General features: G+C 43.4%; 1 protein-coding gene and 1 long non-coding RNA gene across 6 annotated transcripts in view; one reads left to right on the top strand and one right to left on the bottom strand.

Annotated features, from left to right (window-relative positions):
• LOC115604245 overlaps positions 1-4,955 on the bottom strand; it is a 37,780-nt gene extending 32,825 nt beyond the window's left edge. Inside the window, exons 1-2 of one of the 2 annotated variants that reach the window (XR_003990179.1) lie at positions 4,069-4,955; positions 2,983-3,084 (exon numbers count right to left, since the gene is read on the bottom strand). This is a non-coding gene — a long non-coding RNA (uncharacterized LOC115604245). Of the gene's footprint in view, positions 1-2,982; positions 3,163-4,068 lie in introns of both variants that reach the window. The other variant, XR_003990188.1, reaches the window with a different exon arrangement.
• Positions 3,209-12,612, top strand: part of SATB1 (SATB homeobox 1) — a 93,476-nt gene continuing 84,072 nt past the window's right edge. Inside the window, exon 1 of one of the 4 annotated variants that reach the window (XM_030477128.1) lies at positions 3,209-3,290. The gene's annotated coding sequence lies outside the window, so the exon portion shown is untranslated. Of the gene's footprint in view, positions 3,291-3,995; positions 4,415-10,516; positions 10,539-12,612 lie in introns of those variants that run through there. The other 3 variants (XM_030477161.1, XM_030477104.1, XM_030477145.1) reach the window with 3 other exon arrangements.

Raw genomic sequence — 12,612 nt, 5'->3', positions numbered from 1 at the left:
GACAGATAATGCTAATACAGGTTGGAACATAGTTACTCAGACCAAATCATCAAGCTGCTAAGACAGCTACATGTAGACCATGCTACTAAGCAGGTTTTATCACTGTGCTTCACAAGTACTAACAATAAATAGATTACAAAACCTAGGCTTCTGGGTTTGTAAGTTAAGAGGGAAAAAAGACTCAAACATTATTTCCAATTTCTGATGTGCTTAGCTAAAAACAAACCATGTAAAAACCAAGCAATCATAAGAAGTGCTAGATGGCATTTCGTGTTTTTCACTGCTATAGCATTAGCCATGTACTACAAGCTGAAAATAAACCATACTTGATAAGGTACATATTACTTGGGAACAACATAAGTATCTGAGCATTACTGAGAGTTCTGTTGATCATCTATAACTTGAGGCAGAAGATGGCCTTCTCTATCAACATTGGGTCAACATAACTCTCAAGTATGCACACGTTGATTTAATGTGTCTTCTCAGTAATGAACATTTCAATTCAAGCCCCAGCTAACGTCAGATACAAAAAAAAAAACCCCAACCCACATATATTTATTTGGTTCCTGGATCTGTGTGGATGCTTTTAACCCCACTCTACTCCTTGCTCTACTTCACTTCCCACCCTTCTCTACTCATGTCTAAACATAAAGATATTTACATGTCTGAAAGGAACTGGAAAGCATCTGTGATATTTCCCAGAGGATCCAATAGCTCTTCTCACACAAACGCGTATTGCCACATCAGTATGTCACAGTAGCACTTCAATAAGGGGCATCCCAGAAAGGGCCTCTGACATAGTTTCAATTAGCAGATTGACCACTTTCACTACCTCACTTGAAAGAGAAACACTGGAACAGAAAAAGTTTCAGTTAATATCATCCTTCACTTGAATTGGTTATGTCTGTGGTCCTTACAGGATGGGTCATCAGTATGATGGTCTTTGGATAAATGTGCTTTTACATATTATTCAAAGTCCCTAAAAGTCGTGGGACTTTGAAATCATGTGGATTTCTGGTGTTCCTTGGCAGGCTCTAAATCCACAAATTCATGAGTGGCTTACTGTGATTCATATGCCACTCTCATTTTTGGCAGGTAATGCTAATGGTATTGGAGAATGATTATTTGAGTGAGATTGCACCCACTTCCCTCAAACCAGGACTCTAAAAAAGCTCAGAATGTAGCTGTCAGAATAAATACATAAAAATATAAGTGAACATTTATTCTGTAGAGCGTTTTGACTGTACAATCCCAGCCATCAGGGATGAGCAGGATGAGCAGGACTTTCTGTAGTTCCTGTAGAAGGTTGGGCAAGCAAACATCTAGGGGTGGACACTGAGGAAGAGGAAATATCTGTGTGTCAGTAATAGGAAAGTTATATTGTACACTTGCTTTTTAGGCATGCCATTTGTGCTCAGTCATACCATAATACAGCTTTGATGTCATGCCACGCTAAAGGGCAGGCAGTATACATCTTGTCTCATTGACATGAATGACACAACTCGGTAAAACTCACTGCTTGATGCTGTAAGTCGTAACTCTCAAACACACTATATGGTTGCCCTGTATGTTTTCAGTGTTTAGACACATGCTAAGTTTTTTGATACTGAAAGTGCTGAAGCAGCATTATGGTGAAAGCCGATGCACACTAGGCAAGCAACAGCACCCTACTGATATTAATGCAGGACTTCTCACTATATTTTGTTGAGTTCACTATAACTACACCACAACACTGAGCAAACACTGTTAACCGTAATCTAACAACAAGCAATTCAGTTCCCATTACCGCTCACAATCTCGTATTAAATATTTCTTGCTTCCACAGTAAACTGCACTATGTAGTTGAAAGGTATCACCACACCTTTTTAAAAAGCTGGATAAATCTTATCTCAAGAAAAGGTAATGTGACATGAATAAGGTGTGTGTATTTTGACTAATATACAAAATTGATGAAAAATAAAGTTTACATTAAATTTCTTCTTCAAAGAAGCATCTTCCATAGGGCACTTGAGGATCTTTAAGAGGGAGCTCAGTCTAAATTCAGTTCCAGTCCTGGATCTACTCTTAAATCCATGTGTGGCCTCAGGCAAATGTGTTAATTTTCCTGTTTCAGTTTCCCTGCCTTTAAAGTGAGGATAACGCGACTAACTCAAACAGCTTAGCTGCAATTTACAAGAATGAGTAACTCGATTATTAGATTTCTGAGACATGAAACATGATTATTATTAGGACTTACTGACCAGTCAGTCAGAAAGGCCTGATATAGACAAAGGAGATGATAGGTCTTTGATGACAGAAGGACGCTGGTTAGTCAGAGTAGCTGTGCAAGGAGGCTGCTCTAGGGAGCAGGGAGTTGGATCTACAAAACTGAGAATGCTCCCTTTGTACTGACTTTCTATTTATTACCCCGTGGTACCTGAAGACCATAAAAAGCTAAGTCCTCTCTGAGAAATTAATAGGTCCAAAGCACTACAAGAAATCAGCTGCAGGCAAATAAATTTTTATCTGTGTAAGAGAGCTCTATGTTATTTTCTACTGGAAATGTCAGAATTGACTAAAGACACAGCATTTCTGTTTAAAATGAGTAGTGGATGATACATTTTAAAGGGATAAAAAGTCAGAGGCCTGATAACATGGAGATAATGAGGTAAATTAATTTCTGGTGTTGTTGCAGAATTTGGTACTCAGCATATTGGGTCCAAATTTACACCACTGTACACAGAATAAATCCGAGTGCCTTCTAATAACTATGACAAAAATACAAGGTCAACATTATTAATCGTTATTCCTATTATTAACCTTTGGGCCTGTGTATCCTCCATGGATTAATGATTATTCAATAACTGTGCTACAAGGTTGCACTTTCTAATAGCAATTAATAGAAGAGCGTACCACTGGTTAACTAGGAAAAGCACTGACATATCAACTTCATGGTCTTGGTCGTGTTTCTGAGACATGCAAAGGTGCCTGGAGGAATTGTACCTGTCAGTTTCCAGAGCTGAAAGAGGAAATCTGCCTCAAAGTCAAGACAAACAAAAAACGGAGAATGGACTGACATCCAGGGTCCCCTCTCTTCTCAGTCTCCTAGGAAATAAGAAGCAGCTTTCAGGGAAACATGCACTCATTGCCAGGATCACTCTCCAGGAACTCCACTTCCAAATCCTGCAGCAGCGAAGATGGGAAAGAAGGTCTTAAAAACAAAAGCCGAGCGAACAAGTCCCTCCCCAAGGAGAAGTTACACGGATAAAGGCAATTTTCAAACAGCGTTACTGAGGAGCACGTGGTGCCAGGTGAAACACCAGGCGAGACAACCGGGGGGGATGTGCGGCGGGACCCGGCCCCGACGGGGCAGCCGTGCCCCGGCGGGAGGGCGGGGAGTCGCCTCCGGCGGATGCCTGCCCTCATCCCGGCCACCCCGTCCAGCGGAGGCCACCAGAGCGGCGGCGGAGGTTCTGCCTCAGCTGCCTTAAAGGGCTGGTGGCCGTGGGGCGCTGCCTGCCTCTGAGCAGCGGCAGGGGTCAGGCGGGGGGCGCGGGGGTAGGTGTGGGAATAAAGGAGCAGGGAAACGATGAAGGGAAAGGTGAATGCGGGGGAGCGGGAGGGGGCCGGGAGGCGCGGTGCGCGGGGAACGCAGTGAAGGGCGTCGGGGAGCTCTGTCCCCTCTCGCAGGGCGGGGGGGGCGGGCGGCAGGGATGGATGCACCCCTCCACCCGACCCAGCACTTCCACCTCGTCAGCCCCACTGCCACACACAGACATACACACACAGCCGCCGCTCGGTTCCCCCCCCCCGTAGACCCCCGCTACCGCGCAGGCAGGAGGCAGCAAGCCCGGAGCGGGCGGCGGCGCAATGCGAGGATTCCTCCCCCCCGTCACCGCAGCCGGTCCCCCACCACCGCCGCCGCACTGCCCCGACGGCCCCGCCGGGCCCTCCCCGGGGGCAGCGCGCACCTCCCCGCCCGAGGGGCCGAACGAGGCGGGGAGCGGGGGGGCAGACACGCACCACAGACACACACAGGCAGAGCCGCGCACACAGACACACAGAGGCAGGGCTGCCCCACGCCGGTACCTTGCTGCCCGGGTGTTTTCCGTCCGGGCTCCTCCTTGCTGAGGCAGCTCGGGAGCGGAGCCGAGCGGGCGGGTGTGTTTGTGTGTGCCTGTGTGTGCGTGTGTGTGCGCGCGTGCATGCGTGTGCACGCGTGTGCGCGCGTGTGTGTGTGTGTGTGTGTGTGCGAGAGCGAGCGAGAGCGAGAGCGACTCTCCCCCTTCCCCCTCCCCCTCCTCCTCCTCGCTCTCCTTCCTTTAAACGCCCACTCCTGATGGGTGAAAAGACAACTTGAACTTCAGTGCAATTAACTTCGCCGGCGCCTCGGAAGCCGGAGGTGTCGCCGGCCTCGCCCGCCGCGCTCCCATGAGTGAGTCGGTCCCGCTCCTTCGGCGTCGCTCCTCGGGGACGGGTTGGGGGGGGCACACGGGGCCGTACCGGGGCCACCCGCCGCGCTGATTACCGAGGCCGACGGTGCTGACCTCCGGGCGGGCGGAGGCGCGGAGCTCCGCCGGGCGCTGCCGCTGCCGGAGCTTCCCGGCCGGCGCGGGCTCACACCTGCCGCCGCGCCGCTGCCGGCCGCCGGCCCCGCTCCGCTCCCCTGCCCGCCGCCGCCGCCTCCTCGACCGACACCGGCACGGGGGGAGCGGGGGGTGGACCCGGGCAGAGGGAAAAGAAGGGAAAACTAAAAGTTTGGCAAAGTTTGGCCAGCCCGGCAGCGGCGGGCCCGCGGCGGCGGCACCCCGACAGCGAGGGGCGCGGGGTGAGGCGGCGGCCCGGAGCGGCGGGGTGGGGTGGGGGGACGCGGGAAGGGGGGAGGTGCGGTGGCGCTTCCGCGGGGCGCGGGGGTTGCGCGGGGGGCGGCGGCGGGGGCTCGCCGGTGGCGGTGGGTGGCACGTCCCCCCCGCTCCCCGCCCGGCCGGCCGCGGCGCGACCCGGCGGTGCCGGTGCCGCGGGGAGCGGTGCCAGGAGCGCGCCTCTGTGCTCCAGGATTTTATGGGGTTTTGTTTTTTCCGCTCCGTCTCCAAACGCGCCAGCCGAGGTTTTGTTCAAACCGCCGTCCTTTTGTCGCCGTCGCCGCTGGCTGCCCCCGGGAGCGCTCTTGCCAGGCACCTGCCCGGTCCGGAGTTTCTCTCTGCCAGTCTCCAGGCTTCCCTGACTGCGAGAGAAACTTCGCTAAAATGCAAGTTTGATGAAATAGTTTGCACTGGCTCCTTAGCTGCGATGAGTTCGAACTGGCGAAAGCTCTCCGCTGGTTTTCGTCGGTCCAAGTGAGCGCAGCGCTTCTGTGAAAATAATTCGCAAATTCAGATGCAGAGGAGCCGGGGTGTATGATTTGGTAGTGCCCTTTCATTCTGGTCCATGCTGCTTGGGTGGGAGCGAGCAGCAGTCCCTGATTTATACTTTATATTATTTTGGTACCGTGCATTCGTATATTTGTCTGCTGTAGTCTGCTGGCAAACATTAGCATTCAAGCTTACATTTTTGACAAATGTGCAGACAGGAATAGCATGAATAGGCATCTTAAATATTAACAACCTAAGCATCTGTTGTGAAACAAATTTAATATATTTACTCTGTTTTTCTCACATTGTTAGGAAAGGTTACAATAAGTGTAAAATTTCAGCTGTAGTTAGCACAAGGAATGCTTGGATATTTCACTATCTCTTCAAGCATTTAACACAATCACCAGATAGAAATGTGTCAAATCAGGCGCACTATTCAAAACCAACTCGAAACAGTAAGCGTGCAGTGTAAAGACATGAATGTAGGATGTTCTCTGCAATTTCTATCTCCTAATTACTCGGCAGCACTATTTGTAGGATTTGAGACTGCTCTTTTCAGTCCCGTATTTCTATATGCTCTTTAGTGCATTTATACATACACTCATTTTCTAATTCATTTTCTATTTGAGATTGTCACTTGGTATTACCTGGCTTTTCAAGTTGAAGCAATGGTTTGCACAGAAATGTGTAATGTGGAGTAGGTAACAAAACAAGCAGAAAATGCAACGTGTTCACGTATAAGCATGAGTCTGAACAGATAGCACACGCACATAATAAGGCAATAGAAGAGAAATTAAAATCACTGTCTAGTATGCTACGTATGCCCACTCTTGAATACAAACAGCTAGTGGAAAAGAAACACTGACTCCAAGGAATTCCTCTGTCCCTGGAATAAAACTGTTCTGACTAGAACAAGAGCACAGAAGAGTGAAGTCTCCAAAAGACTGTAGAGTTATTTCAGGAATCAGAGCATTCCTTCCCTTTTTCCCACAAGTTCAAATATGTAATAAATAAGTCTTTTGTATGCAAAAGAGTTTACTCGAACAAAAATATTTAAATGGAATGCTTTTTGTGCGTACACTTTGAAAAACTGGCCGTTTCCTTTTTACATTCTTTGTTCTTAATACTTTAAATAGGAAAGTAACTCTTGCAGTTGATCCTCTCCTGTTATTTCAAACACACGCATGAATCCTAACCTGCTGCTGTGCACCTCTGAGAAAGCACCATAAAGCAGACAGAGATGATCTGTAACTCGCTAATGGGACATAGTGCTGTGGCAGAATGGGAAGCAGAGAGGGTCTGCCACAATAGCCCAAGCTTGCACACGAGGAGGGCAGCGTTTTGGTTTGCAGCGTAGGCCCAGCAGGTCATCCGAGGAGCACCTGCCCTCTGGTTGCTGTGCTTCCCAAGGCAAGGCAGTGCAGGCAGCACAAGCCCTGCCTGCAGCCCTGCCAGCATCCCATGGGCACCACTGCCACATTCAGCTCTGCCCAGAACACGGGCATGTCCACCCCTTCAGCACAGAAACCTCTGCAGAGTAGGAAAGTCCTGAGTAAGCACTAACTCATCCCACATTTCATGGGATAGAGGGGGGTTTAAACTGCCATTTAGAAGATCATCGGCTGAAGTCTGGTGTTCTTGGGGGAAAAACCCCCAACAAATCTTTTAATTGCATCAACTACTCAATTTTTGGAAGTATTGTCACCTTTTCATTGTCACCTATTTTTTAATCTAAGAGTTGTTAGATAAATTTGAAGTCCTTCTTAAGGTTTCCAGCTGAATTTGGACAAAAAAAAAAAAATCAAGGAGATTATTTTATTACTAAAATAGTTTAGTATATATATAAAAGAATATATATTAAAACTAGATTTCTGAGTTAAAACTGGAGAAAACATGACTTCCAAAATGTTTTAGTCATATTTCTAGGAACTATGCTCTTTTAATATAGATACTACTGAAGCGTTTTATTGCCTTCTTGTATATAACTGCCATTGCTCTCTCTCTAGATATATTTAATATATATCCAGTGAAGCCACAAACTTTCTTTCTATAACAGTTTAAACACATCTGGAACATTTTACTTTCTTATAATTTATGTTAATAGATGTAGAGTGTATATACAATCTTTTCAGAAATCATTGCTTTTTCCAAAGGGGAATTTTTTTACTTTCAGTCAGGGAATATATTTATAAGAACAAAATAACTCAAAGTATAGGCAATTCTATATATCATTTTATTTTCTGTTATATTAGGTTGATTATATAAAGCTTTCATTTAGAGCGAAGGGATGATGAAATTACAGAGGAGTGATTGGCTTTTGTTTTTTCGAATGGTTCAAGTTGAGGGCTGCAAAAATGAATGTTTTTGGTAAAGTTCTTTGAGTACATAATATTTTTCATAGAATTCTGACAAATTAATTTAATAGAAAAGCCACAAGTCTCTTAGCACAGGAGGCTATATTTTCAGGTAAAATGGAAGTCCTGCTTTTGCCATTATAGGCATCAGGCTTCAGTAATCTGCTCCTCTTGTGGAATGAACACTTTCTACTTAAAGCTATCATGCACCTACTGTTTATTTACGCTGCATTAAACTGACAGCACGGCAATCAGAGGAAAAATATGACTTACTTTCCTGAAGTAAACACCAGTTTATAGGTTAGTGCATGTATTTATATTCCTGTTGCCACTAAATAATGGCTGTCTCCTTTTTAATATCTACCTGTGGTGTTACCCAGGGCAGCTGGCTCTTCCTTGTTTAAAATTAGGAAAAAAGGAAGGGGGGATGAGGAAGAAAAGAAAGTTGTGTTATCATTCCACTCCAAGAGGAACTTAATAGAAAAGTGACTCGGTATTCCTTTCTGTGGCATGCAGGAGCCAGTTTTAAAGACATAGTATTCAGTTTTACTCGGTGTATTTGAATTGCATCTCAAACAGGGAAAACAGAATTCCTTAACAGTATTTGTCTATCCAAGACACTGAAATTGTATATTCAGGCAATGGCAGATTAAGGGCAGAAGCATTTTATTAATAACTGAAAGCACATATGTGTGTGTGATGAAAAATGTTCTGCAAATCTGTCACTATGCAATCAAGTGCATTTTTTAAACTTTAGTTGTCACAAAGTTGCTACTGATTCTAAAAAAAAAAAAAAAATAAAACAGTTTGACGGTTAAAGAGTAACTTACAGTTCTTATTGCTTGTTATACTGAAATTTTTCAACTTTATAAGTCCATGTCAGAAAACCCTGTTGATGTTACTTTTAATCTTGGACTAAAGCGTCCAAGTATCTGGCATTTGAACTGAAGATCACCACAGTCAGAATAACCCACAGTTTGCAGAAAGCTTCCGTAAATTCTCCATCAGAGGATTCCATTAATAACCCCTACCTGAGAGGTCCATTTTTTCCTCAGCTTCTGTAATTATCATATTTAACATTAAGCTGGTTTGTATGTCAGTTCCCATGTCAGCGGTATCATGAACTCTCAACAGCCCCAACCACAACTTGTAACTGTTACTTCAAAAAGGATATACTATAATGTGCCCTTCAAAACTGTAGGTGTTTGCGAACACTTGCCATCCTGTGGCGTCTAAGCTTACCACAGCTATCACCAACACTTCATTACTTAATTGATATCCATTTTGTTGCTTTGCAAATGTCGACTTTCAAATGGTCTCTGCACTGCATTGCTCTCAGTAGGTATAAATCTTAGAGATTAATTTTAAAGAGACTTGCTAGTACTGCTCTTGTTCATATATTCTGATCTGGTCCTCAAGCCCTGTATCAGCTGTAATCTACTCTTAACCTGCGTAAATCTGGTGCAGTGTAGTAGGAATGTCATAGCAATAGTAGAGTGCAGTAGCAGAGTGTAGTAACATACCTCCGGCACGGTCTGAATTGTAAATATCTCCTTTTAAACTTGCTGGGCCTGACTTTTCTCCCATTCACACTCGTGTATCACTGCAGAGGTTGGTAGACTTCCATTCTTACAGTTCTTATAGGGGATCAGTGTTAGGCATTCAGACAGGCTGAGGGACACACCAGCACTTAGTATTTATGCTGAGGTCACCTTTTAGCTATTTATTTAGAATACCAATGTGCACTGATCTCTTTGGACATCGATTTTCCTGTGAGACTGCTTGCGTTTGTGTATGCTGGGATTAGAATAGGTCGTAAGAAGACTTCCTTTCACCAGCTCTTCTTTCACTCTCTGAGCTGTTGGAAAGCGTCGTTGGACAGACATCTCCAGAGACAAGAATTAGCTCTTGCCACCTCATGCTTTTCTGTTGTGAATGGTGGGTTAGACAGGCAGAATAGTCTGCTGACCTGCAGCTGGACCTCAGTCACCCAGCTACGCCGGGGTGCAGACATCAGGATGGGCCATGTGTTGGCTGTGTTAGCCTCACATAATTCCCGGTGACTACCTGCTCTTGCAGATTATGACATGATATGACCTGAGGAGATGAGGGAGGTGCTTTAAACTTTGAGTGCATCTCATCTTCCCAGGATCCTGCTCTGACAGGATTTATTTGGCTAGCAGCAATCATTTATGTGTTGTTCCACTTGCTGCTCACTAGAAGTGATGATGCACTCGCATCACATATACCTGTAATCTTTTCTGGTGTCTGGACTCCTGATTCTGATTTCAGCCCTGACAAAAGTGTGTGATCTTGGGTAAATAACTGACCATGCAGTTATTATAGTTTGCAGTCCTTAATGCTGATTTTGAAAATGCTCAGCAGTCACAACTTTATATAAAAAAAATGAAGCTGCAGCACATAATCCCTCTATAAATGTGGCCTTAATATGCCCCCAGTTTGTTTACCCAGCTATGAAATTAGTAATATATATGTTTCATAGAACATTGAAGGATGAAGTAATTCCACTTCTACAGTGGAAAACGTTGTACAGCACAAGTGCAAAGAATTTCATTTCTGAACTCATACCCACATGCAAAGGTATGACAAAGGTGGTAGCTTTTCAGTAGCTGCACTTAGAATATATATCTGTTTGTAACAGCCAAGTAATTAAAAACATTTTCAATGAACAGGAGAAAAATTCTAAATATCACACATGCCTCGTATTCCCAATCGTAATACGTTAAATAAAAGACAGAAAGAGAGGAGGGGAAAGAGAGTGGGAGAGGGAGTACATGCATGCAAACTCACAGAAGGACCAAAGGCAAAAAACGAAGTGGAGAGAAATTGCAGAGTGAGTTTTAAAATGTTTATAATCAAATTCTAAATTATTATTTTTGTGGAGAGCTGTATTAGAAAGATTTTAAATCATTAACGCTTTTCATCATAGGTGGGCTTCCTAGATAAATGTAAGAAGTCTCAAGAATAATTAAAGGCATCTTAAAACTTAAAAAAATGACAGTTTTAGCTTCTAAGGATTCATTGTAATATAATAATACTGTATGCTTTTTAGTGTTACTTCGGCACTAGACATTTAATTACAGTCTTTGTGAGACATGTTATCTGTATAGTAACCAGTGCATAAAAAGAATGATATATACTTTTACATACAAGCTCTTGCTTGCCAGCTTTCTTTTTAAGATTATAGATTAAGATCTCCAATCCAGAATGTTAATGTCTTCAATGAAAACAACTTAATTTTACACAATTTTCGGGAGGAATGCGGCATTTACTGTAATAGTATTTCTTCTGTAGTTAAACTTCTTGAAGTGTTGTTTAGCTTTTTTTTCAGCGTTTCTTTGCTTGTTCAAGGGATAGATTTTAGAATACCAAATGAAAAAGCATGTTGAAGTTGTATATTGAGAAGTAAGATTAATAAAAAATACCTAAGAGTAATTTGGTGGTTTTTTTCATATGTACAGTTTAATGTTTAGAGGAAATTTGGAGGTTGCCTTTCCTATCTTCAGACATTGAATATTGCATGAAATGTGTTCTAGATAATGCAAATTTATGGCATTCATGACCTGGTCCACACATCACTGTGGAAAAGTGAGTACATTTGCAAAAAAGATCAGGGACATAAAATTAGAGGTTTTCTCTTGATACATTTGCAGATTCCTGTTATTGTGCAGCTTGTGAGACGTGCTGCTCTTCCACATACTGAACTTCCCACAGTTCCCCACGTTTTGCACTGTGGTCATTGCAGGACGAGGCACAAGGGGAACTGCATCCAACTTTTTAGAGCAGAGCTTTGCAATCAATCACATGTATGTCCTCTTTCTGTTTTTTTTTTCGCTTCTCACCTAGCAGCACTGTGCAGAAACGGTACAATACTGGTGTTGAGCCTCTACTTTCAGTGTGCTTTGTAAAAAAAACAGTAAAGTCAATCAATCAAAATCAATCTTTGTCCCACTGACTGTAGTTTATTGACTTTCTTTCTTTTTTTCTTCACTCGACTTGCTGAATGCCATAATCCTTTTGGCCATTCCTGAAGAATTTTGTTACAATCTTTGTAAGATAACGGATGTAATAATTTTATGATACCATTTTTATATTTGAAACTTGTGATTCCAATACTTTCTTTACTGGGACTGCATGTCCTACAAGAAACTGTCTTCTGCATTGCCACTTAAAATGATAATTAGGATAATCATAGGTGTAGTTATTATTTTCTAAGCATTCCAGAAGAATTTTATAGACATCATGGAAGAAAATTGAACTAGTAGAATTTTCTTATATGCGTGGCATGATGACAGATATGCCTTAAGAAGCATTATACTGTCTGATAAATTGCATTTCCAAGCAATATTTCATATAGGTTCTGTCTCTTTAAAAATGCAGTCTCCTCTATTTGCCCTATTAATTGTTGATATGTTGCCATCCACGAGACAAAAATTAGAGCTGTAATTAAATAATCATGTGATGCTCCTTAGTGCCAGTGAGAGCAAACTCATTTTTCCAGGCCCTGATGGTCACTGATTATTGTATTACTACTGGCTTGCTTTATTTTTTTTTAATGGCTCTATATTGCTGGGTTACCTAACCACTGCCCTTCTTTTCAAAATTAAAGGAATTGAAGAACATTAAGTCACTTAATTGGCCCATGGTCTACAGGGACACAAAGTAGTCATACCTTCTCTGCTTTTTGGTCACTCAATTGGTTCTACTGGGAGAACTACATCAGTGGTGTGGTTGTGTGCCATTTAATTTACACTGGTGTTTTGGCTGGGATGGATGCATATAGGGAATGCCAGGAGAATTACAAAAGGAGCAGGGTATTAAAATTCAGAAATGATTAAAATTGAAATAAAAGGATGCTGCTTCTTTGCCAGTACTCTGGCAATCATAATGACACATAGAGATTAGTT

The sequence above is a fragment of the Strigops habroptila genome, chromosome 1 (genome assembly GCF_004027225.2).
Source record: "Strigops habroptila isolate Jane chromosome 1, bStrHab1.2.pri, whole genome shotgun sequence".
NCBI lineage: Eukaryota > Metazoa > Chordata > Aves > Psittaciformes > Psittacidae > Strigops > Strigops habroptila.
This window is presented reverse-complemented; position numbering and strand designations above follow the sequence as displayed.